This window comes from Haliaeetus albicilla, chromosome 10 (assembly GCF_947461875.1).
Source record: "Haliaeetus albicilla chromosome 10, bHalAlb1.1, whole genome shotgun sequence".
In the NCBI taxonomy this organism is placed as follows: domain Eukaryota; kingdom Metazoa; phylum Chordata; class Aves; order Accipitriformes; family Accipitridae; genus Haliaeetus; species Haliaeetus albicilla.
This window is the reverse complement of record NC_091492.1, coordinates 36,057,482-36,083,406: the sequence shown is the minus strand read 5'-3', so window position 1 is coordinate 36,083,406 and position 25,925 is coordinate 36,057,482. Positions and strand designations below refer to the sequence as shown.

The 25,925-nt window shown below is 40.7% G+C and overlaps 1 protein-coding gene across 18 annotated transcripts in view; it reads right to left on the bottom strand.

Moving 5' to 3' along the window:
- The window catches only part of FBRSL1 (fibrosin like 1), a 558,190-nt gene that overhangs the window by 200,367 nt on the left and 331,898 nt on the right, over positions 1-25,925 (bottom strand). The window lies entirely within an intron of this gene.

Sequence of the window (25,925 nt, the reverse complement as noted above, 5' to 3'; positions counted from 1 at the left end):
GCCACAATTACAAAAACAAATCTTTGTTTTCAATTTTCAGTAAGCAAAGCTTTAAAAGAACAAGCTGCTCTTGAAAGCATGATAGCTTTTTTCCCTAAAAAAGGAAAGAAAGAAATCCTTCCTAGCAACTGCAATTATGATACTTTCATGTCAAATGAATTATATTACTGAAAATAAATCTTTCTAAGATGCACAAGAGGGTTATCTGGCTCCAGTCAGACTTATGCATTACTGGTTTTATATGTTGTACTCTACTTGATTAATATATGTAATCAAATTATATTGCCTTCCACTGTGCTCTCAAATTCAAGGCTATAATGTTTTCAATGACAAAGTTCATAGAGTTGTATAAAAATGTACCTCATGCTGTACCAGCCCTTTATTGCTGTAGTAAAACACCATTTTCAATTTAGTAATAAGTGATATAAAACAGAGTGTCTTGATTGGCAGGGTCGTATTCATTATGCAGTGCCCTACGACACAGCACAGTTCAGAATGGAAATTTAAGGACAGAATCTACCACAATCTCAGGTGCTGATACTTCAGGGAATAAAATGATTCCTTTTTCATGAGTTGTCCAAAGGAAGGACAAGGAATTGGACACAAAGAGCCCCCCCCCACATATTATACACACACACATATATGGAGGGGAGAAAGGGGCAGGAAGAGACTCCTCATAGCGTGCTACTACTCCATACAGGTTTTCCTGCACTGCACCCAATCCTATACTACTGCTTACCACCTGGAATACGAAAGGAAAAAAAGAAAATAACAGAAAAAGAGGAAGCATGACAGTCTGGATAGCAGCAAATACTGGAGAGCTCTTCCTGGCTCTGCCACTGCCCTGACTTGTGACCAGAAGAAAAATTTCAGGGCTTTGTGATTCTGAGTGTTTAACTTCAGGTGCCTTAATGAAGTTGCGTTATCAAGTGCTCTTCACTTTATGAACATCAGGATTCTCCAAAGAGCTGTAGATTCCACTGGAAAAATCTGAAGTTTGTAGCTACCTTTGAACATGTAAATCCTAACCCTTCCCTTCCTTCTTTTCCCTTCTATAAATCAGAAATAATGTTTACCATATCCGTAAACCATCAAATGAACCAATCTGTGAATTCTATAGAGGCAAAGTATTCTGATGAGCCTTGTCATCACTACGAGCACTATCTAGAAGAGCAAGAATTATAAAGCCATTTTCTGCTGAACTAAATGGCACGAGATATTGTTAGCTGGTATCTTTTCTAAGCATGTAGGTTGAGCAAATGATATGATCAGGAAAGACAACTCTTGGACTCAGGAATTAGTAATGTTATCTTAGTTTTGTTTCCTTGGCAACTTGACCTTTCATAATTTGCCCAAAGGCAAAATATGGGCAGCATATCCCTTTCAAATCATACCTCAATAATCTTGTGATTAAAAGCATCACCAGAATGTGGCCTTGCCGTAAGATGGAGAATTAACGACTCTCTACTAAATGATCCACTGATGTTGAATCTAATTTAAGTAGCCTTGCAAGAATATTTAACACTTAATGATAGGCTCTGTATTAGAGTAGGTTTAATCTAGGATGCAGCCCCAGATGTCATAAGAAGGAATTAATCAGCATTGCTTCCACTAAAACAGAAATGCAAAATTGCTGAACAGAATGTATTAGAAACAGATTAAAGAACTGGGACTTAAACATAAAAGAAACAGAGCTGATGCCACCCTCAGAGAGCTAATTTGAAATACAGGAAAACTTAATTCGCCTTTAACTGAAGAATTGGGGTGTTTGAAGTTACTAAAGAGAAGCTTGTGTTATCAAGAAGGAAAGAAAGGCAGATAGTCTTTCCCCTTATCAATTAAAAATGAAAGCCCAACCCAAATATTAATGCCTGCCTCAAAATCCCAACAAAATGAAGTTATTGATGCTCTAGGGACAATTGCTGCATCCTGCATGAAGCTCTATACTCAATGAAGTGCTGTGGAAGTTTCACTGATTTGGAAAACTCCTGCCCAATTTAGATAAGTTACCTTTCAGAAAAGCAAATCTTGGAAATAGGGAAATATAGCCTATGGTTATTGAAATGCTTGCAGTTGGGGGAAAATATAAAATACGATATTTGCAAATTCACTCTAATCTGCCTATATAGAGAGAACTGGCCCATCCAAAGGTTTGCGTAAAGATCTACATTACAATTACTCATTGTTGCTTCAGACAGTTTATCATCTCCCCTATTACTTGAGGACTTCATGCTGCCCACAGGGTTTACACTGCCCAGTCTCTTTCATTAACAAAGACAGGTTAGAGTATAAAGCCAGAAGGGACCACAGTTCAGAGCATCTATATAGCACAGGTCATTAAATTTCAACCAGTAACTCTCCTCTGTTCTTGATTTGAGTACTGCATTCTGCTCTGGGTCCCACAGCATAAGAAGGACATGGACCTGTTGGAGCGAGTCCAGAGGAGGGCCATGAAGATGATCAAGGGGGCTGGAGCACCTCTCCTGTGAAGACAGGCTGAGAGAGTTGGGGTTGTTGAGCCTGGAGAAGAGAAGGCTCCAGGGAGACCTTATAGCAGCCTGCCAGTACTTAAAGGGGGCCTGCAGGAGAGATGGGGAGGGAGCCTTTAAAAGGGAGTGTAGGGACAGGACAAGGGGTAATGGCTTTAAACTGAAAGAGGGTAGATTTAGATTAGATATTAGGAAGAAGCTCTTCACCGTGAGGGTGGTGAGGCACTGGAACTGGTTGCCCAGGGAGTGGCATGTGGATGCCCCATCCCTGGCAGTGTTCAAGGCCAGGTTGGATGGGGCTTTGAGCAACCTGGTCTAGTGGAAGGTGTCCCTGCCCATGGCAGGGGGGTTGGAACTAGATAATCTATCTTTAAGGTCCCTTCCAACTCAAAGCATTCTATGATTCTAAGATTTGAAGATATTGAGAGTGAATCCCCTAATCCTCTGAATCCTTAGAAGCACATGTCATGGATTAAATATTGCATTCTTAAAATCTTTGAGTTACAGTTAAAGTTCCTGGTAATGATGAGGACAACCTAAGTTTAGCACAATTATATTTCGCCTGAAAACATCTAGGAATGTGCTTAATACTCCAATGGCCTGATACAACTACTGCACTCTTGATTTACTATCACTGCTATTAAAAAGGGTTTTGACGGGGTTGAGTGGTCCTTCCTTGAAAAATTACAAAACAACCTAGCTTTGGTCCCAATTTTCATTGATAGCCTAATAGAACATACAAATCATCTCAGTGCTTGTTCCCAAATTAATGAAAAACTTATATAAAGCTTTGATCTTGATGGAAGAATCCATCAAGACTTCCCATTTGTCTCTCTAATTACTTGCTTTGATGCTCACGGCTTGCAATCACTGCATAAGTTAATGTCCTGAGGTTGCCATAGCTACCATTAGCGAAGCAGAACGAGACACATTGCTCTGCACATAAGCCACCTTTGCTAGATGTTTGCTTCTTTACCCTGGCTGTTCCTCCACCAGCGACGGTATAAAGGTACTCCTGTACTGCACCAGAAGTTAATAAAATAGTTGCTGTTGATTTTATTACAAATGTCACTTGTAACATTCACTTCTTCCTTCTCTCTTCTGCTCATAAACTGGAAGTTTTGAAAGCAGGGAAGTGGTTAGAAGACAAGAGTGCAAGCAAGGACTGAGTTCAGTTCCTAACTTGAACAACAGTTTGCTGTGTGACTCTGTGTGTTGATTTTCTTGACTCTTGAAGGACAGCAATGATGCATCTTTCATCACACAGTCCTGTTTTGAGAACACACTGCTAAGAACTGATGAAGAATATGTGTAATAATATTCACTTTTCATAAAAAATTTGCTTGAAGAGAGTTCCCTCTATTCCTACAACTTTCTGGTTAGCTAAAAACCTTTCATTAAACCTCTACACTTCTCCTTTTTTAATAAAGGACACTGAACAAGTAATGACGCATAATATACTTCAACATTACTAGTAATTGCTCATTGAAAATAAGAAATGAGAAATCGCTTTCTTTTATGCTTATCTGATGACCTCTAAGGACAATGACGTGCATGATAAATGCACAGTGTGGTGTATTTCCTCATTTACTGTATTGATCTGATTTAAAGTAATGTCAAGAAATGCAGTACAAGCCATTAAGTGCCCACAAAAAGTATATTTTGCTCTAAAGTGTGTTTTCGTAACTTTAGTCCACGCACAAGTTTTTGTATTTTCTGCAATTAGTTCACAAAAGTTTTCAGCACAATCTGTTCTCAGAAGTTTTCCACTCTAAAAAAGGTGACAAACAAATGAAATATCTGAGTGGGAACCAACATATTTCAAATAACTAACCAAGGCTGACTGAAAAATTCCTACAGTAACAACACAATACTGCTTATTTTGGTTATTAGGAAGATACATCACTTCAATATTCCGTTCCTGCCAAAGTTTTATGCATTCTTTTAAGTGTATGAACTCTAAATCTTTTTTGTTCTGAATACAGTATTTTCCTATGGGAGGTATAGTACACGGTAAGTATGGAAAGTGAACATGTAATTAGCATGGTAACATCTAAGCAAATTACATCACGCTAGATCAGAAATAATCCTCTGAGCACAGCCGGCATGAATTACTAGTTTCTACAGTGCTCACTAACCTGAAAACCTGGAGGATCCTGAAGCGCCTACCAGCACCCTGGCACCTCAGATGCTCTACTGCTCATTATCGACCTATGGTGTTTAACACTGCTCCAGGAGGATCCGTCTGAAGTTTGGACGTCACTCAGGCACAGCTTTTGCAATGAGTTGTAGATGGGGGGAAATGATGGAACCGGGTTCTAAATCCTTCCCCGCAGTGAGAGCGCAGGACACTTTATTAGGTGCTCTCTTGCTAATTTCCCTCACGATTAAATTTGCTTATTTTCCTCAAGGAGTGACTATTAAAAATAAACCTACTGTGGTTTTATTTTTAGTAGATCCTGTAGTTAAGTCACACCTGACAAGATGTGAATCAGAACCATTGCACTAGCAACAGGGTTGCATTTGTAACAGACAGCCCTAGCATAGTACTAATGCTCTTATTAAATGACCCACTACTGGTATCCTAAGAACTTCTTACTATTTTATTTAGAAACAAATAGCAAAGAGAGAGAGGGAGATTCCAAATTAATTAAATGGGTTTAGTGAAGAAGAATCAATTTTGGCATGAACACTACACCTTTTTTTCTTTTTTTAAATTAAGCCAATACTACATGGTATTTAGCAACTCTGGAACCCACATAATGACAGAAAACAGCTGAGTGAATCAACAATCAGAATAAGCAGAAATCAGAGTAAACAGATTAGGGCAATCATCACTGGACAATCCACAGAAATAAGGATAGTCATTTTTCAAATGACTAATGATGGTACCAAATGTTAAAGACAATGAAGAAAAGGAATAGGAGCTATTTTTAGACAATTGCCGTTCTTCTGAAGAACAAAAAGCTGAAGAGCTTGGATTCATCTCTCAAATACTATGGTTCATAACATGACAGGTTGTAATGCACAGCACATGAGAGAGAATACATAAGGCAACATAAAATTCAGCATGATTAATATATGATTAGTTCACATTTGTACAATGCTTTGAAGATGTGAAATGCTAATTAGAATTTCTGGATTAGGCTGGTTGATGCCCCAATGCAATCCAGATCAGTAAATAAAAAACTGTGCAGAAGTTTCAACTAACTGCCCAAAGATTGAAGAACCCATGAGACACTAAGAAATGCTTTAAATTGCAAGTGCATAAACAAATGTATAAACGAGAGAGAAAAGGAGAATTCAATGCCCCAGTGAAGATATTTAAGACAGATTGATGAAGATAGTTAAGATAGAAAGATATAGCTGCTAATTATTTGAAAAACACTGGTTCACCTCCCTCTACCATCACCAGAAATACTCCCATCCGCTCATGAGATAACTCTATATCTCAGCTCAGGAACCCGTAAATATTTGGTGAACCAAAACTTTAAAATCTAATGACCTTAGTGGAACATAAACAAGTATCTTCCCAAGAGTCGTTCTGCAGTAATGAGAATGAAAAAAATATTTAGTTTGATATGTGCAAGGGAAAAAAAAGAGGTAGCCTCAGACTGGAGAGTGGAAGAAGAGAAAAAAAGAGGAAATTCCTCTCTAGCTTTCATCAGAAATTTTAAAACTGGACTTCAGGATGGGGGGAAAGAATGAGACCTGCAGCAGATGAACAATATGTAGCTCACAGCATCCCGCTTTTTTTTTATTAGAGAGCAGAATATGTAAAATAATTTACAGCAAAAAGACCATCCCAATACATCACTCACATGGGACCAATATAGAGCTTGGGATCAAAACAGAATGCCATCCAACAGAGAGATGTTGACTCTGCTACTGATCTGGCCTTTTCCTGCTTAATTAAAGCTACCGAACACTTGTGCAGGAAAACTTTAATCCCCATTAAGGTGTCATTTTAGCGGTAGGTGATCAGACCTTTCAAGCTACGCTAAGTAATTATGCTAGCAGGAACCATGTGTAGTATTACTGCCACCATAGGAAAACTGTTAATGCACAATCTGGTAACCAGCTAAGGATTACCAGGCAAACTAGTACTTTCAGCTCCAGCCATGCCATGTCTGAATTGAGACAAAAGTCCCAGTAGGTAGCCATGCCCAGTGCCACACAGAGAAGACGTGTGGCTCTAATTCTATATAAGTACTAAGTAAGATTGGATAACCATATCTGTGGGAGCAGACACTGCATGTAATGGTTATTTACTCGTTGGTCTCAAATAAAATAAAGATGAAATGTACCAAAACAGTAGGCACAAAACAGTGAAATGCTCGCTGTGAATATTTACTTTTGATCTCCATTACGGTGCAGAAATAGACGTGGAGGCCTAGAGAACAAAAACTGGTTTTGTACTGCAGTATGTTTTATGGAATAAGAAACGTGATCAAGGAAAGGCCCACTAACACAAAAAACATGTAGACTTAAAGCCACTACAGATGCAATGCAGTTGCACTTCAAGCTTTGCAAATTCTTTGTGAGCTGACTTCAAAAACAGTATTTGGGGGACAGGGAAATAGGGGTCCGCTGGAGATGCCCAGTGGTTAGAAGGCATATTGTCATGATGCAGAAACCACATTAAGCCACTCATCCTCAAATGCCTGAATTACTGGAAAGAACTGAGACAGAAGAAAGCCAAAACAAAGCAAACCTCCTAATTAGTGTTAAAATGAAACAAAGGCACTTTCTTATTAAGCAGGATGCACATTTTTCTGTAGTGTGCTCTTGTAGAGGTCTAGGACTATCACTCACATAATGTATGAAAAGATGTAATCCCTAGGTATATACAAATCTCTTCCAAGTGTTTTTAAAGCTAGCGTCTGTAGCAATACATATTTTGCTGCAGCAAATATTTAGAATGAAATATTTCATAAAGTACTTCAGCACTTCTTTGAGTGTTTAATTTATCTGACATAAAAGAACAAGAGTGTATAGCATTTTCCTGTAAGTGGATGTAAAATACGCATTGCATGGATCCCTATAATTAAAAAAACAGCAAATCATTGTCATTAATGCACAAGCAAGATCATAAATGAATACATTATTAAGTCCTACTGAATTAATGTTTAACTGCAATAGAGTTGAAATTGAATGAGGCAATTAATCAGAGTAAGAACTGAAAAAAAAAAGCCACATCTGTCTCACTTTGAATACATTGAGCAAAACGACCTTCAAAACGGTACTGCCAATCAAACCACGCCGCCCACTGATTTGACAGTCTTGGTGCCACCACAGAGAGAAAGTTTAGTCAGTGTAACAGATACAAGCTTTCCATCTGAGTCACTTCATGGGTACATCTCACCCTGAGGGAATAAAACATTATGTCTCAAGGGTCTTATTTCATAAAATCATGAATGTTCAGATGGTGAAGATCATGCTGGTTATAAATGTGAACTACATCTGCTCAAAGTCACTAGAAAATGAAACTGGGGGAGTTGACATACATTAATGATAATTTTTAAAGGCTTAATGCTCTTCAACATCTAAGGGAGGCTAAAAAAATTATGTTCAGAAGCTTTTGTTCCATGGCTTGTGCTTTGATCAACTAAAATACATTAAGTTAAATTTTTCCTCATCAGTCTTAAACTCTGTAGTGGAATTTTCTTTAACGGGTTAATTAAACTCCCTCAGGTTCTTAACTGTTGAAAAGTCTTAGTTCAATTTATTTCAGAGTTTAAGGAGGAATAAAATGATAATACTAATGATGATAATGACCCTTATCCTAGCTAAAGCTTTTTGCACTTCCCATGTAGAACAGTGTCTATTGTTCACGAGTCCTACCTTTGACAGATAGGTAGGTATATGTACTTTTCTTCGGTGTAACGTATTATGAATATTAAACAATATTTTAAAAGAAAAATCCATTGGTATTTTTGTAGCAAGTTCTTAAGCAATAATTATCTTTGAATAAAGATTTTTTTCCTCTTAATGCAAATGAACTGCAAATTTTCCAATCCGTAATTGTTTTCCTACATTGAATTGATGGAGCAACTGGCATGTAGGTAATCAGCATACTCATTTCCCTTTCAGCAGCAATAAGGACTAGATACAGGATTTTCCATTAAAAAAAAAGAAAAAAGATTGCTCAGATATTCATTGATAAAGCAGCTAATAATTAGGGGTTAGGAAAGTTTGCCAGAGAGCTGAATAGTGGTTAACCTGTTCCTACACTCCTGCTATCGTATCGATGAGTGCGTTAAAGCCATTGTGTTACTTTACAATGCACAATAATTTGTCATTTGTGCACAATACATAGCTTTTTGCACCAAAAAAGCCAAGTCAAGCTATACAGTTATCTTTCCATTAACATTTGCAATCACACATTTGCCCACAGTGCATAAAATGAGTACCACCAACACACGTGGAGATCAGCATGAGCGTATCTATACAGCGCGCACCACCTCAATTCATCGGGGAGAGGTGATGTCTCAGGCTCCAATTCACCTGAGTCACTGCAATTTTTATGGTGCGTTTGAAAAGCAGCTCCCAGCACTGAGAATTTTAAAAACTTGTTGGGAAACTGAGGTCTAGTGTGGGGAATGAAGTTAGAGTGTGCGATGAGAATTGTTCTGTGTCAGTGGGGAGGAGGATGACGGGGGGCGTGGGGCGGTGTTCCTGGTTTCTGCCAGCTTTCGGACTTCCAAGAGTTGTTTCATGCACATTTCCTCACTCCCTAAGCCAATGAAGTCCCATCAGTGAGCAGGGAAACTGTGCTTGACTTTCGGGAAATAGTGTAGAACTACTGTTCTGTGCTGATCTGCACACCCCTCTTTTCAATGAGCCACAGTAACTATATAATAATAAATAATGCAAAGAAGCTTGTTCATCTGTTATTTGGTTTCAGACTGTGATCTCCTCTTGCTTGATACGAAGAGACGGTGGGCTTGCAGGAGTGGGCAACAGTGGCACAGAGATTTTGATCTTCATAATCCTCTACCAAAACTTGTAATAGTGACTCAAAGCCACTGTCACAGGCTACGAGGAGTGCTAACAAGATGAAAAGTTCATTTCAGCTACTGAAGAAAGATTGAGGAATAGAGATCCCACGTGCCTTTTTTCTGGTTATATTTATTAATGAGTACAGATCAGAGAAGGAACTGGAAAGTGCAGCCTTGAGAAGCATCAGGTCTCATTTCCGGAGAAAAGCAACACCTGGAACATGCCAAGGCTCGCATCGGATAAAGATGATTCCCTTTAAGGGCAGGGAATACTCTTGCATATTTTAAGGGCTTTTAGATAAACTTTAGACAATTCCCCAAGATAGATTTTTCAGGCTGGCAATATTTTATTGGGCTACCAGTGTAAGATCTAGGCATGTCTGGATATGTGCCAGTGTGTATCAATCTATTCTACCCTTCTCTGACACAAGATTTGTTCTGACTGTAACATCAAATATGAAGATTTTAACAGAGCTGTGACACAGGGTATCAATTTCATACGAACTCAGGATGGAAGAGCACAGCGGGATGGAGTCATTGCTGCACAGGATTGTTTCAGCCTTGGCTGTCAAGTGTAAGATATCATCGCTTTTATTAAACCGATCACGACAAAATAGTTTATCAGCACCTAAATGCAAAAGAGAGCATTAATAATGCCAACTACCTGCAGGGCTAGTTAACTGATCCTGTTTCATGGGAAGACGTAGGATTCAAGGCTAAATCCTGACCTTACCATAGCCAACGGTCTACATTTTGTTGACTTCCCGCGACTGATGTTGGGATCTGTAATAGAAAGGGTGAGTGAGGAAGAAGGAAGAGAAAGAAGAGAGTGTGAGTGGGGGCAATTCACTAACACACACAAACCTGAAAGATAAAATCAACAAAGCAATTAAGCTTCAACAGAAACAAGACAGTTCTTTTTGTTTTGTTTTGTTTTAGGTTTTTTTCCCAGTGTGAATGTTAATTACTGTGCCTTACAGCAGAGATAACGAGAGGGTTTTACTGCCTAGCATTTTTCAAACAAAGACATGAAAAATTCATGAGCAGGGAAGACCTTGGTGTTGAGCTTCAGTTTTCTTGTCAAATATTTCAGCTCTGGAGGTCCTTGGGAAGGTTACACAGCAATATTCAAGTCTAAAGGATGCCTGTCAGCTGGATCTAAAAGCAACAGGAATTTTATAGGCTACATGTGACCTTGTCAACTTATTTTCACTGGCCAACAGTGTCTTCCAGCTTCATTCACCCAGTTTACAATAAAACCTGAACACTAAAATGCCTGTTCTCCTAGGGACAGAGCACTCGCAACACCAATCTGTCTATAACATAGGAACTAACATGGTTCATCTGGTGTCAAGAAATGCTAATGTCTGCACATCACTCCGAAAACAGTCCAAATGTACCTTTGTGCTGACAATCAGACACTGGGCTCCAGGGAAACTTTGCCAGTCACAGAAATTTTATCAGGGCTCTGCAGTCCAATATGTCACCCTTCAACCAGGAAGAAAGATCCCACTCTGTTTGGCATGGCTTCTACGATCTAAAATATCTTTTCAAATAACTGGCTTTAGACATGCAGATGTTTTGCAAGTTAGCTGTACCTTTATTAAAACTCAGACGAGGTTTTTTTTTTTAAAGGTTACAAAAAGGAGTTGCTGTTTGCTGACATGTAGGTCAGGCATAGATCAAGTGTGAGGAGAATAAGGCCGTTTAGTGGACTAACAAGAAACAAGTATAACACAAAAGCTTTTGGGATCATGTGAAACTCCTTCCCTTAACTAATCAAATTCACCATAGCAGAAGCAGGAATTTGATGAGGTCTTCGAAGTCTGTACAGCTCAATGTTTTCTTTCCTTGTTAGTTTAATAAAGAGCAATCCCTCAGGTGAGTCACTAAGAATCATTCTTCAAATCAAACCCTTCCCTAATCCGTGGCCCCACGCTTTTAAAAATTATTCTGCATCAAAATTCTCATCATACCAGCTCTTCTAGAATACAGACTATTGGACAAAGACAAGATAATAGTCGCATGCATAGTCTGCGTGCTCTGTCTGCACCTATCTTCACACAAACACAACTCAGTAGCACAGAACATGCTGCAGGATCAGAAGCCTGAATTGTGAATTTGAAGCAATTTTTTAATTAATCTCCCTTCCCAGAAAGCCTTTTTGGCAAGTAGGCAGATTTAACGTATGCTTAAGTCTCTGACGTTAACCAAGAACCTTCAGCTAAAAATATTAACAAACAAGGAAAAACCTCTCATAATCATGTCAGTGTTTAAGACCTCAGTGGAGCCAAAAGTGCGTACTGGTACACTGATTCTCTCTCAAAGTACTGTTTTGAAATTAGTCTCCTCTTTAGAACCAAAATTTCCTAGTCTGAGTGGTCTGCAGGTGTTTCCTATACCTGTGTTTGGCTCATATAGCTTAGTTTCATATGTAACAACACCACATTACTGCTTGTGACTCAAGAACCTGGGAGGTATTTCTCTTGCTAGTGTTGGTACCACTAAAGCCAAACGGGCTTTGGCAATCCCAGACGTACTTAACAGTATTTTCTAATAAGGACACTGGAATTGGAAGGCAACATTTGATTATGTTTCCCAATACTAAGCCTTTAGGAGTAAAGATGCAGCCCATCAGTTAAAGCAGGAGACTCTGAACACTCACACCACTCTCAGATGAGCGATGTAGACAAATTTGTAACTAGGGATGTTTTTCCCCAAAGCGTTTGCCATCAAAATCAAGAAGTTCTAAATTCCTGACAACTACAAACCCGTAGAAGCAGCAAAATCTCCAGTCAAAATACTTTCTCCTTCACATCTGCTGAGATTTCACTCAACTGTTGCCACCACTTCCCTGCCTAGAAGAGCAATGGGATTCAACTTCTACTCTAAAAGCAAAAACTTGTTAAGAATATTAAGTCTTTGTTTTACAATCAAGTGACAGGAAAGAATGCTAGCAGCTTCTTTCTCTTCTTTTATAAGCTGTTGCTGATGAATGCCATTCTGGTCTTTGAGAGATATCTGCTGATGTTCAGAGGAAACATGGTAAACAAGGGACGAAAAGTCAAAGGAGAAGTAAATAAGCACATTAGTTTCGTCAACTGTATCTTAGACTGGTGATGAAGAAAGTATAGTGCATTAAACCAACCTCAACATGCTTCTCTTAAGCACCCACACTATTCTGTGTGCTGGTGACTGCCCTATGCTCTCAGCTAACCACACTCCGCTCTCACACCACAGTGCTGAGGCACGCAGCCTTCCAACGCCACGGTCTCAGCCAGCCCCTCTCAGCTCTTCTGGGTGCAACAAGGCACAATCCTGCTCTTCCCAGCTGTTCTTCCCTGTGCTTTGCTCCCTGGCTGCCCTTCCCTGAGCAAACAATCTTCTCCTACTTGGGACACATATTTTAGTTGCAGGAAATATCTTTCAGAGAGTTGCCTTACCAGCAAAATTGTGAGGATGGATTCTCAGCTGCACTCTAAATCTGCTGGGAGCAGTGAGTGGGGATAGATAGCTGATGTAAAATTACTATTTTTACTTTCCTAAGGCTGACACTGTGCTCACCGAATCATTTGGACAGACTACACTGGCAAACCCCATCCACATATGGCTGTTTCAGTGCTTGGTGGACCTGTCAGAGAATCCAGTATGGGGTGTGGACCATTTTGAAAGTTGGATTTCTGGTCCCAGTCTGAGCCCGATTCCAGCATGACAATACTTCGTGATTCCTAAGAAAACACCCAGCCTGATAAAAACCATAAGAATTCAAAAGCCATTTGCTGCTCCTGTTACCTTAGCTTGCACCTCTTCATAATGCAACACTGTGGTGACCCCAATATGAAAAAGAAAAAATAAATATACCACTGTAATAATTTCTGACTCTGCATCTGGGAACAACAGAGCAGAGTTCAAGAGTCAATCCTACAGCGATGTTGAGTTTCCTCCCGCTGGTACAGACTCCCACTGGGGTTACTGAGATCCCGACCAGCTTCCTTCTGAAATGAGTCTCTGGGCTCCACCACTCGCTTTCAGTATCAGCCAGCGTGAATCCTTCACAAACCATTTTTGTCAAAGTTTTCATTCCTGCCAAGTGCCTTCTTTTTTTGTTTGTTTTAAATCAAACAAAGCTGTCTCTTCCCCTGCCTGCTCTTCCCTTGCAATCCTTTTTGTTCCTGCCATGGTGGGAAGTGCTGTCTTTCATTTCAGATCACTGCAAAGTTGCAGGTGAAATCTGTTAGACCACAGAGCAGCTAATGCAACAAAGGAGAAGTTTTGACTAAAAGAAAAGTGTCCTGTAGATTTTCATATCAGTGTCTCAGGTTGCCCAATTTGTAGCTTGGTTTGTGCCCTGGAGCTCCTTCCTGAGAACGTCATGGGGTAAATCAGGGCAGGTTTTGTCCATTGTTCCTGGCCCAAAACATTTACCATGCTGGAGCTGCAGACGCAGCAAACTGCACCACCACTTTTCTCCAGTTTTAAGTATGAAAGCGCCTATATGTGAGTCACCAGTACTACCAGCATGACCAATTTGGTTTCCACTTTACCAGAAATCCTGTAACTAAACCTCCAAGGGAGAAGACAGGCCTAATGACTGTGCATAACTTACATATTCAGACAGTGGGTCTCTCCTGGTTTTCCCAGATACTCATGGAATTGAAGAGTTTGGGCTGAAACAGTGCTGGAAATGGCTTTGCAAAAAAATAAAATGTCCCAGTATAAAAAAGTAAACGGGAAACTTAAAGCTGGTATATCATTTGCCGCTTAGAAGGTACATTTACCTTAGGCATAAGGGAAAACTTACATGGTACCAAAACTGCAGAGACTTCCTCTCTCCTTATACCTTGAGACATCTCTCTGTGCTTGTGTATTTTTTATTTATTACCCAGTGTACTTATTTTTCAGGTCTGGGTCCAATCTACAAGATAAGGTCTGAATGAAGAGCTAGAACTTAGGAAGGAAAAATCCCTTACCAAAGAAGAGAAGAGCTAAAGCATGTCTGTTCCCAGAATCCACTCATTTAGGAGGTTCATTTCTGTTTATTAATTGCTAATATGTTTAAACTGTGCTAATACTTAATCCTGACATTTTAAAGATCTACGTTTAAAAACCGATCCGTCTCCACTTGTAATGCAAATAAGATTCATAACCACAGATTCATTTCTGTGGAAGCGTGTCGATATCCCCCAAACACGAGACAACTCGGTACTGCTGAAGCCGTGGTGGGTGCAGTTAGACCTTAAATAGCAGGGGCAGTTTCAGGTCCGAATTGAGGCGCAGAGCGGAGTTATGACTGGACGGCTCACGCAGCACCTGCATGCACCATACTTGGGTACCGTTCACTCTCTCGCTTTCATGAGAACCAAAATTCAGCCTCCTACACATCCACCACAAAGAGGAAACTCTATATAGATACAGCCAAACTGGTCGTGGCCGATGGTTAAGCAGAGGGGACTATAACCCAGGCAAAGCCACCAGAACAGTGACTAACCCACTGTGTGAAACGGGCCCATGGCAAATCTCCACCATTTTGATCTTGAAATCATGGCGTACTCTATCCAATGCTTATTTACCCAAGAAAATAATGCAGCTGCAGCGTCAGTTTTATCATGGCTTAAGCTCTTTTCCTGCTGAGCTTAATAAAAGACGGAGAGTACTCAAGTGATTTAGGCATGTCTTATAGTGGGTTAGTGACTCATCTGGGTTTAGAAAAAATTCAGGGTTTTTCCTTGCTCACAGGCCTATATTTCAAACACAGTGTTTTCTTTTGACTATTCTTGTTTTCATTTCATCTGGTTTCCATTGAGTAAAATTAGAAGCATAAAGTTTAAACTATATTGTGGACTGGTGAAACATTCAAACACACAGAGGAGTTTATATTGAATGCAGGCCATTTGCTGAGACTCATTATCAGCTAAGCATCGACTAACGAAGGCTGCCAGATTAACTGTCCTCAGCCATGCAACAGTAGAACATTTTCCTTGTCTCCAGCTGGCTATCCAGGGGTTTCTTCATTCATGGATGTGGCTTATAGCACAGAGATTACTAGACAAAGGCGGGCTGCCTTGGTTGTACTGAATGTAATCCCTAAGGAATTTTTGAACATGTAAGTCTGATACTTGCTATTTCACTGGCATCAGAAACATTGCCAGGCACAGGTAACACAAAAAGGAAGCTATATCTTGGTGATAAGAGAAAAGAAAAAAGATTAAGAACAAAGTAGATTTCACTCCTACGTACTGCAAAATAAAGCAACCTTAGAGAGTTTAGAGACAGAGTTCCTTTAAAATCCATCTGCTAGATAATCGTCATAGTAGGATAAATGGTTTCAGTTCACCCCCACATTCAGATGCTAGATCCTAAACCCTAGATCCAGGTCATTCACTGCATTAAGAACACAGGAAAAGATGGGAAGAAAGACTTAAATTGGAGACACTATCCAGTATTACTGCCTTACTCACATTAAGCATTACTTTGTAAGCCATGAATACAAACTTTCAAGCAAACTCATTTGAGGGTTTGCTTCAAAATAAAGCAAGCTGTTAAAAGTCCGTACTTGCATGCATTCTACTGAATTACTACAGGCTTCCATTAATGAAAAAAATGGCTGCAAATTGGATTCATTAAGCCCTGCAGTGTGCAGAAAACTCTTGTTGACAGGACTTAGTGCTGCTGCAGGTAACCATGTATCCATTTGGGAGAACAAAATTCAGCCAAAGAAGAAACCAAACAGGGTTGCTCAGATGCTTGTCTCAGCCCTGGCAGCACTGTGCAGGGTCCATCCTGCAGCCCACAGCCTGGCACAGCCCAAGGAAAACCCTATGAGAGTGCACCTGGGATGGTTCGCTCACTCCTACTGCAGAGGTCCGAGCACCAACTCAAGGATGTTTTTATAGTTTGATGGGTAACCTGCCTACCTGCAATGAATCAAGAGTCTCAATTGCTTCCTAATGCACAGATGTTAGGAGTTAATAAGCATCTTCATAGCTGCTGTGTTGAATATCAGTTTCAGTGAAAAATAAGAAGCAGGTAAAAGCCTGAGGAGTTATCACCTCTTTTCTAGAGACAGTCAGATTAACTGAGACCCACTGGTAAAGCACTGGGGTTGACCGCTGCCTGTGCTGCCTTGGACAGGTCTTTGCCATCGGGGCTTCAGTTTGCTAACTTTCACAAGCTCATGATTTAAAAAAGTGTGTCTTCGGGAGCTCAGAGTAAAAATGTACTCATCTGGGCTTCTCTGTAGGCATTTCAGCGAAGTTCTCAAACCACCATATTGAAGTATTATCCCCAGCAGAGGACACCAGGCTGCAACTGAATTGCCTCCTCTCACTCTTGTAACATCCTCCTCCTCCTTGCACTAGTCTGCAGCTCTTCTCACACTGAGATATTTACTCTTTCCAGCAGATAACAGTGACAAGCAGAGACCTGATGAAGACCAGCACGTCACCGTGCTTCTATCAGAGCAGACATCATGCTGTCGGTGTAAGCATCCAAGCGAGGTGCAGTTCGGCGGTTGCAGTTAGAGGGACGTTCCCCACGGAGAGAAACGGGTATTGTCGGTGGATGACCAAAGGCACCGACATCGGGTGCCATCACAAGGCACGAACCTGAAGCGCTGGCAGAGCCCGGCGGTAACAAAGAGCTCTCCAAAGCTTTACGCTTGGTGCCTCATCCCAGGTTCTCCGCCTCTGCAGAAGTCTCTGTAACCATCTAACGCTGCCACGCAACAGAGCCTCAGGAGCCCACTGAACTCATGCAACTTTCAAACCTTCTGGCATATTTCAAACCCCAAATCCTTCTCTTAAGCTTCTATTAAATACATACGCATACACACACACACATATATACCTATCAGATAAATGAAACTGCCTTGATCTTGTGAAGAGGACAGAAAGTTTGCTGGGAAAAGCACTTTTAGCCATGTCTGAACTATGAACTGGAATACAAAATGAAGGTTTTTTTTGTTAATTTTTGTCTTATGTTATAATTGGTATCACAAACAAGCAACTGCTAGTAGTGGAAGTAGCTCTTTTACTAAAACATTGTATCATTTCTGACATTAGCAGTATGGGAATTCACTGTTACAGTGATCTGTATTCCCATGCTGTTTTCAGATCGGTTTAGCAAACAGAATGTATGAATGCTGAACTATTACAACAGATATATCTACCACTCCTGCTCTTCTGAGAACAACAAAAAAAATTTGCAGTCGGGCAGGCAAAATCCTGTGTTTTCTATATGAAAAAAAAAAAAACCCTGTCATGAAAAAATCTTTATTTTTAAAGGGTCTGGATTAAGTCCCATTTAAAAACCAGGCCTATCAACACACTATAAAAACTCTTGTCAATTAGGGAAAAGTTCTTATCTGTTTGAAGAGAAGTAAGACTGTCCTCCACATTATCACACTATTAAGAAGGAGGTTACGCCACGATTTCCACATGGGAATGCTTTTTTTTTTTAACACCACAACACTTCTTTAAAATGGTATGACAAGTGTCGCGCCTCTTAATGACACTTCGTTATCTGAGCAGCTGGCTTTTAAAATAAGATGTGGCACAAGAAACTTCAGAGGCAGAAGCAGGCTGCCAATCACGGGTACGTCCCGCAGCCATCTCTCCGTCTTTGTCATAACTCGCCCTTGCCCTATTTTAGAAGAAGGCAAAGGACTGGAATCCGTTATTTAGACGATACCCGACAAGTCTGTTTAACGTTCACGCCGTTCTCCAGGGAATCAGCGCTAAGGGATCCACCACAGCAGTGGGCTTTGCTCAGCGCTGCCGGTCGCGGGGTCCCAGGCTGGCCGGCTCGCCCGGGGTCGCAGGCTCTGCCTTGGTAACAGATTGAGAGGAGCCAAGCACAGGCACACAGCTGAACTCATTACTATATTTAAAATGTTTCAGGAACCTCACAAACAGATTAAGTAATGCAATAATAAAACTCTCAGTGAACCTGTGCAATAAAATCCATCAACAGAGGAGATGGGTAATATAATCTCTTTAGAAAAAAAAAATCCTCTGCTCTATGCCTGAATTACCTTGTGCACCACAAGATAGAGGATTTAGACTATGGCAACGGATTGAAATCTCTCTTCAGGGACATCCTTCTCATAATTGTACATTCATGCCTCTCTCCCCAGTAGTAGCCTAAATACAATTTACCGTTGCACACATTTTTATAGGGTTTCTGCAAATCCACCACTTTATTACCACCCCGGTTATAAGGGGCCACACGGCAATTCCTAAGGGTTCACTAACTGAGCAAGATATTAAGCTTGAATAAAAAGAATCAAAAACGTCTATCTACAATTTATAGTTCTCTATAAAGGACCTTGGGGAACCGCAATTTGAAGGTGAAAAGTAAATGGAAAGCAGATTTCAGCTGAAAAATTCCATATGATCGATGGAGAAGACTTACGGAGAATTATCCAGAGGGGTTTTTAAGGTGTGCTAGAGTTAAAAACATACAACTCCAAATTACACACAAGGCACACAACAACCCGGTGTGGATACATCTGATTAATCAGGTCTATTCAGAGCTTGGTAACAGCTGCCTTCTTTATGCACATCTCATGAAAGCAATCCTATTTTACACCTTTCTTCAGAGGAAAGAAAGGTAAAAAGATTTGAAAACCTCTGAGGGGGCCCACAGTGCCTAACAGTTTCCCAGTTTGTCTGAGAGATCCTGAGGTCCAGAGGTGAGATCTCTGCTCCTAACTGAGCCACAGGCCACTTGGGTCTTGAGCAAATCACCTAGTTCAGCTGTGCCTCAGTTTCCCCGTTGGTGGAGTGAGGGAGTTTCTGTTCATTCACCACTGTTGTGTTTTCTGAAATTGGAATGAAAACGTTACAGAAATGAAAGCTATTATTTCAGTGGTTTTGTCTTCCTAAAGTTATAAGAACAATAATATAGAGTCACTGTAACACCTAACTATAACTAGCAAGAACACAGAGAAAAACTACGCAGTTATTTATAACTACCTACAAAAACTAAATTATTCATAGGAGTACAAAGAAGCAAAGAGTAGATGATGTGGCAGATGTATCCTCTTGCCAAACTCAGAAGGCAAGTGTCTGTATGTGGCAGTCCATCACTATCACCATAATACCTTGTAACACTTGAAAATCAAGATGGGATGTTTTAGTGAAAGATAAACTATCTCTAGAGCTCCAACACACCTTCACGTTTGGCTGAGCGCAGGCCCCCCTGGGGCACATTAAGAACCAGGCAATGGAGTCATGATAAATGATTCTTACTTCTGAAGAGATGGACCAAAACCTCTGCTGTCTTTCTTCCTTAATTGCAAAACATCCAGTGATGAGCTTGGCCCACTAAATCTATGAAATGGAATACGCCTACAGGAATGACACAGTTCTCAAATGCTTTCTTCCCACCCAAGAACATGGTGCAACGTACAGCCACTGCTTCAGTACAGAATCTCGTATGCTGGAGGGATGGGACGTTTCCAGACAGTGAACTTTCTTGCTGATGAGAAGCAAAATATTTCTCTCTGAATCTTCGGCAATTTTTGAATAGTGTCATAATTCCTGGAATCTGTGGAATCTGAAACACTGACATATGGTAATTAACCCTCTTTTCATCTCTTTTTTATTCAATTGCACAGGATAAGTATAGTAATCCACAACAGGTGGGAAAAATCTATATTTTGTTTAATTATTTTTTTTTTTCTTTGAGGAGATGGACATAAAAATTGTAGACTGTATTTGATGCTGAATCAAATGAAGACGTGGTGCATTCGGGCTGCTGTATATCCACTGCTGCCATGATGGTTTTATTAGTTCTCCTCCTAAGCCTACTGCTAAGTCCAGGAATAACGGCTAAGAAACCGAGCTGTGAAGGTGACACTCTTCTGCATGTGCTGTGTCCTTCTTCATGCTGGCGCTTTGGACAGAAGCACAGCTCTACCAAGTCAGATCCCATTATATATGACATTTCAATTTGAGCCTTAATAAATCACGCTCAGAGACAGCGTGATTTCCCAGTTAAGGAAATGCATACAAGGAAGGGGTAGGTGCAATCAAATGTTTTGGGAGTCCACGGATGACGGGCTATTAGAAGAAGATGTGTGGGGAGGCAACCTTGGTTTTACACTGGCTCTGCCACAGACTTTCAGTGGAGGTTTTTTTGGAAATCACATTCTCTGTTGCTGCTTGGTTTGTCATTCAACCTCCCTTCCTCCTCCTTTCCCATACTCCTTCCCCACTTCAGCTGTCTAGAAGGCTCTTGGCAAACACTGTCTCTAATATGTACTTGCATATGGCAGAACATCTATTTCGATTGAAGCAACTAGGCATTAATGTATAACGCAAATAATGAACAATGATTCATCTGAACAGGCTTGATATGAAGGACTGCTTTTTTTGAATCTGGGCCTCAGTAAAGCTTTGAAGGATAATTTCCACTAAAAATTGGATCAACTCCATCAAGAAGAACACAAATCCCCGTTTCCTCCAGATTGTTTCACTCGATTCACTAAAATGTTTATTCTACACTCAGAAAAAAGTTGCTGGAATTTCTAAACTGCATTAAAATTAAGCCTTTGCTTCTTTACAGTTGCCTTTTTCAGTGCTTCCTTTGTTCCAAGCTGGCGCTTACGGGAGCTTTCATAACCAGCAGGCAATCACATACATCCTTCCTGTTTGCAGTTTTTACTATACTTTACACAAACAAAAAATGTGAAACAGTCCAAAGTACATCTCAGACATCTGAGAAGAAGAAGGTAAATGTTGCTAACAGTTCCCAGCAGAAGACAAGAAGTGGATAAAGATGCCTAGGCTTTGAAATGGAGCTACCTTATTAACTCACTGTCTACTTTGCAAAAATAAGAGCACGAGATGACCCAGCAAGACTCCAACAATCCCACAGCGCTCTTGAAGCACAGATCTGCTCCAAAGGGCCCATTCGAGCCCCAGGATAGCAGCCTTACAAAAATACCAGAAGTGTCCCCTCTCTGCAGTGCTGTTCAGCTACCTGGCCTATATTAGGCTCTAATTCCAACTGAGTTTTAATTAAGGGCTCTTTCCACCTCAAGCAGGTTTGAATAGCTTATTTTTGAGGTAACAGTCAGCTGTGAGAAATGCTCAGTGGCCAGTGACACTTTTCTGTCCCTCTACTTAATACGTGGGGAACAGATACAATGAATGAGCAATGTGTCACGGCACTGGCCAACAAATGTCCTTTCCCATCAGCTGACACTGAAAACAGACACCTACCTTTGCAGCCAGCACTCCAGGACGGTTAACAAACCCTTATTACCTTTTGTGAACCTGTGTCTCATCAAAATTTAAACAGACACATTGTCACACTTCAAAAACATCCTATTTCCTGCCAATGAAACAGCGAATTGCTGCTTAATGTTCTCCAGCGGTATTTGTTATAGACCAAGAAGCTCGGTCTCTGCGGTCTCTGGTACACTACAAAACATACACATTTTTCAACAGCCGTGTATCTGAAAATAGACAGGGCTCAGGTGTTTTTACTACAATGTCATGAAAAAGATCTGCGAGTGCACTGATAAAATAGGCCTTGTCTACATGAGCATTTGATTTTTGCTAGCCCTGGTGCAGCTGTACTGCTATTGAAAACAGTACAAAATATTCAAGCGTACACGGGCCTTTGAGGAAAAAAGAAGCTGTATGGTTTTATGCATCTATCTGATATGCACCAGTGGGGAACGGCAGTCTAATTGCTACAGCTTGAAACGGGAAATATTTTTAGTTATATCCTTATCCATCTATCCACCTACCCACCTATCTATCTGGTGATACAGCAGGAAAGAAAAATTCTCCGTCATTTGCCCTTCCCAGGCTTTGGCTAGATGCCGTACCAACGTATCGTAGAAGACTTTTGCTGCTCCAAAGCTGAAGAAGCAGCAGGGAATCTCCCTACCCAGGGTCACAGTGGCTTTGGAAGTGGAGCCGAAGGCAGAGTCCTGCTCTTCTAACAGACCCACCACCACCACTTTGTGCCTACGGCTCACGCTCGGCGCTTCAGAGACAGCTGTTTATTCTCTATGGGACAGTGCAACTAACTACAGAGGGGTGGAAGGAAGCTTAATCCACTGGTGTACTAAGCATCTGGATGGAAACCAGCATGAGAAGGCAAAACTGCCTTTGGATTCACAGCAAAGGTCTCTCTCTGAAATTACTCTCCCACCATATATCCAATGTACAGGGTATGCTGTCACATAGCTACTGCTTGACCATCAGCTAGTTGTTGGTAACATGTTTTACTCTCTTTGTAGGAGGGGAATGATGCTTTTAATAGGGAAAATAATAGTTAAAATGTCTTTGTGGCGATGGGGGAATAATAATAACAACAAATATATGTATGAAACTTTAAATAGTCGCCATGGATTAGAGACAGTCCTTTGCCAAGAAGGCTGCAACTAGAACAAAATGCAGCCTAGATGCTTTTTTGGTGTTTATTGCTTGAATGAATAATGTTCATAAGGCTTCCCATAGCTGCACAGGGTACTGATTGATAACAGCGCCATGCTACACAGGTCAATAAAGAAGAGAATTTCTCTATTACCACAATGATTCATGAAAGCGATTACTCCCACTTTGACTTGCTTTCCAAAAAAATCTGCATGCAGCAATACACTTGCCAAATGCTCCTTGTGTGCTCTCGGTGAGCATCCTGAAACTGCTGCAGACACGGTTTTGCGAAACAGGACTGGAAACGCTGAGAAATGTGGAGGGGACAGAGCACGTACGGTCTCCGATGTAGCTAAGAACAATTTTCACGCTGCTGGACTGCCCAGGAGCAGCCATATAGCGGGGTATACCAGCTTCCTGCTCCTTCACACCTCCTGCCATGAGGATCACAGCCAGATGGGATGAAGTCAAGTGCTGCCCAGGAGCTCTCGGCTCCCCCTCCAGCCCTGCTTCAGGATTTCACTGAGGAAAACCATCTCTGCAGCTGTAACCCAGCTCCTGCCCACCGCACCCTGCATCTCTCTGTCCGTCTCTCTCACACACACGCTAGCTCTTACTTTCTTTTTTCCTGCTGGCAGGAGACACCTTATCTAAAAGGTTATGCATTACTGTGATACATTTGCTTTTGAAGTACTGAGTGGCTTTTAGACTCTGGCATTTTGAACTTTCGGGAAGGAAGAATGTTACTCTCACAACAAACTTTGAAGTCTGTTTCCTGAACGTGTTAACTGTTTACTCTCTTCTTCTCTTTCTTGGCCACGTTAAGCTCCTCTAGAGTAAAAACAGTCCTCTCACCCCCAAAATCTTACCTTTCGGGTATCAGATAACATGCCAAACATGAGAAATTAATGGAACTATTTAAAAAACATGGAGTCTGAGAGAGGAATGAGACCACAGCTGTAATGGAGACAACAGCCCCTTCTTTACTTCTATTTTACACTATACAAATGTGGCATCTTTTGCCATTCAGGTATGTACTTCACAAGAAGCAAAAGCTATCACCAAATAGTCCCCTTTTTCCAAATCTCCTCACCACAAGCAAATCTGGGTCTCAAATATTCTTTCAAGGGCAAGTATTTTGGTTCCTAATCCTCACTTTTGTCTCACAGGTTTTTAGCACAGGCTTGGTTGTGTGTTTAAGAGGTATGACTGCAAAAAAGGACCACATCAAAGAAATCTCTGGTTGTATTTTTGTATTCTACCACTTCCAAAAAACTAGGTCATAATTTCATATTCAGTTACACAATCACCAAATTCAGCAATGACTAGAGAAGAACCTGATCCTGTCATTTATTCTATTCCAAACAGAAGTTTAGGATAACAAAGATTCAGCCTGATAACTTCCCCTGTTTAATGTAATTCTTTGTCATGAAAACAGAAACAAAAGCAAGTACTTCGCGTTAGGCTGTGTTGTCAATTTAAATACCTTTGAACAGACTTCTGCGGTTGAGTGACCTGGGATGGCTACGGGCTCAAAACAACAAACCCTCCATTTAAGAACAAAGAAAAGTGTGCTTTTCTTTTAATCTAATAACACTTATATCCTGATCTTAATGGGTAAGACAATTTTGCAAAATTTGTCTTCTTTTGCATTAAAGAAACAAAATTTCTGACTAGCATCAGATTGTTTAATTAAAACTGGCAATTTGAAATATATTAATGTCAACAAACACAAACCCCCAAAACTCCACCCAACACAAACAGTGGAGTTTTGTCAGTGAATCACCCTTTTCTCCTTAGAATCAATTAAAATATACATTGATTCTTTAGCTTCTTTGCAGTAAAAGACTTTCAAAGCAAGTGTTAATAAACATTTCTCAGTTCCTGCTTCAACATGATTGTCTGCTTCTCGTTATCCTTCTAAGAAACACGAGGAAGAAACTTTCACCTCACTGAAAAGAAATGGCTTTTGCATAACTGTAACTTCATGAGAAAAACGGTGACACAACCACCCTGCAGAAGCCTTGGTGATGATGTAAACCAGGTGGTTTCAAAGCACAACGTTCTTCCTAATGCTGGAGCGAAGGTCTGAGCTGAGGAACCCAACAAAAAGGTGCACTGGGAGAGTACAGCAGAGAAGACAGAAACTTGCATTGCTCATACTTATTCCCCTTTTTTCCTTTGTCACAAGTGCACCGAAGGAAAATCTCTTGGGAAAACGCATCTTGTACCCAAGAGTTCCCTCTCTAGTGCCTTCATCTTAAGAGCACATTCCTTCCACATGTGTATTTTCTCAATGTTACTGTATAGTTTTCCCTGGGAAAACTTATGAGAACATTCTGTGCCTTCTTTTTGCTCCCACCCTTTCCAGGAAAAGAGAGATCCAAGAATCCCGCAGCTTTGGAGTTCACACTTGTCCTCCAAATTTGGGTAGAATCCCTACTGATGATTCAGGAGCTTCAGAAGATAGAAACTAGAATTTCGTATCTTTTCGTATGCTGGACCCGAGGGCTTTATTGCTTTAAGCCAAAGCTAGGGCCATAACAATTATAAGCTAGTCTCTGTTGCTTCAAAATTTCCTTCACTGGGTTTGAAGGGATTTATTGGTAATATAATTGTTTTTATTCCTAGTCACGAACAGAGACCTTAGCAAGAGAAATGGTGGAATGGTAAAGCTAGACAAATTCAGAAATCTGGTGCAAGATGTTGTTGAGTCACCGCTGCAGACAGAATACGAAAAAAGGAGAAAGAAAAATGGTGGATTTACACTGTCCTGAAGCAAAGATGGACGCAGCTGTGATACGCACTACGTGTGGGAAAGGAGGCCCAGAGATATCTGTCCAGCTATTCCCCCAAAGGTGTCACTCAGAGCACTCCCTGCCCCAGCCGCTGGCCTAGCTGCTACGGTACATCACTGCTCAAAGTCTTCTGATCCAGACTAGGTGACCTGGTGGATGATGTGAACTAGTCAAACGCAAGCTACCGGGCTCACTGCAAGATTGAAAGAATAAAATTACCTGGCTTGTGTTACACCTAAGGTG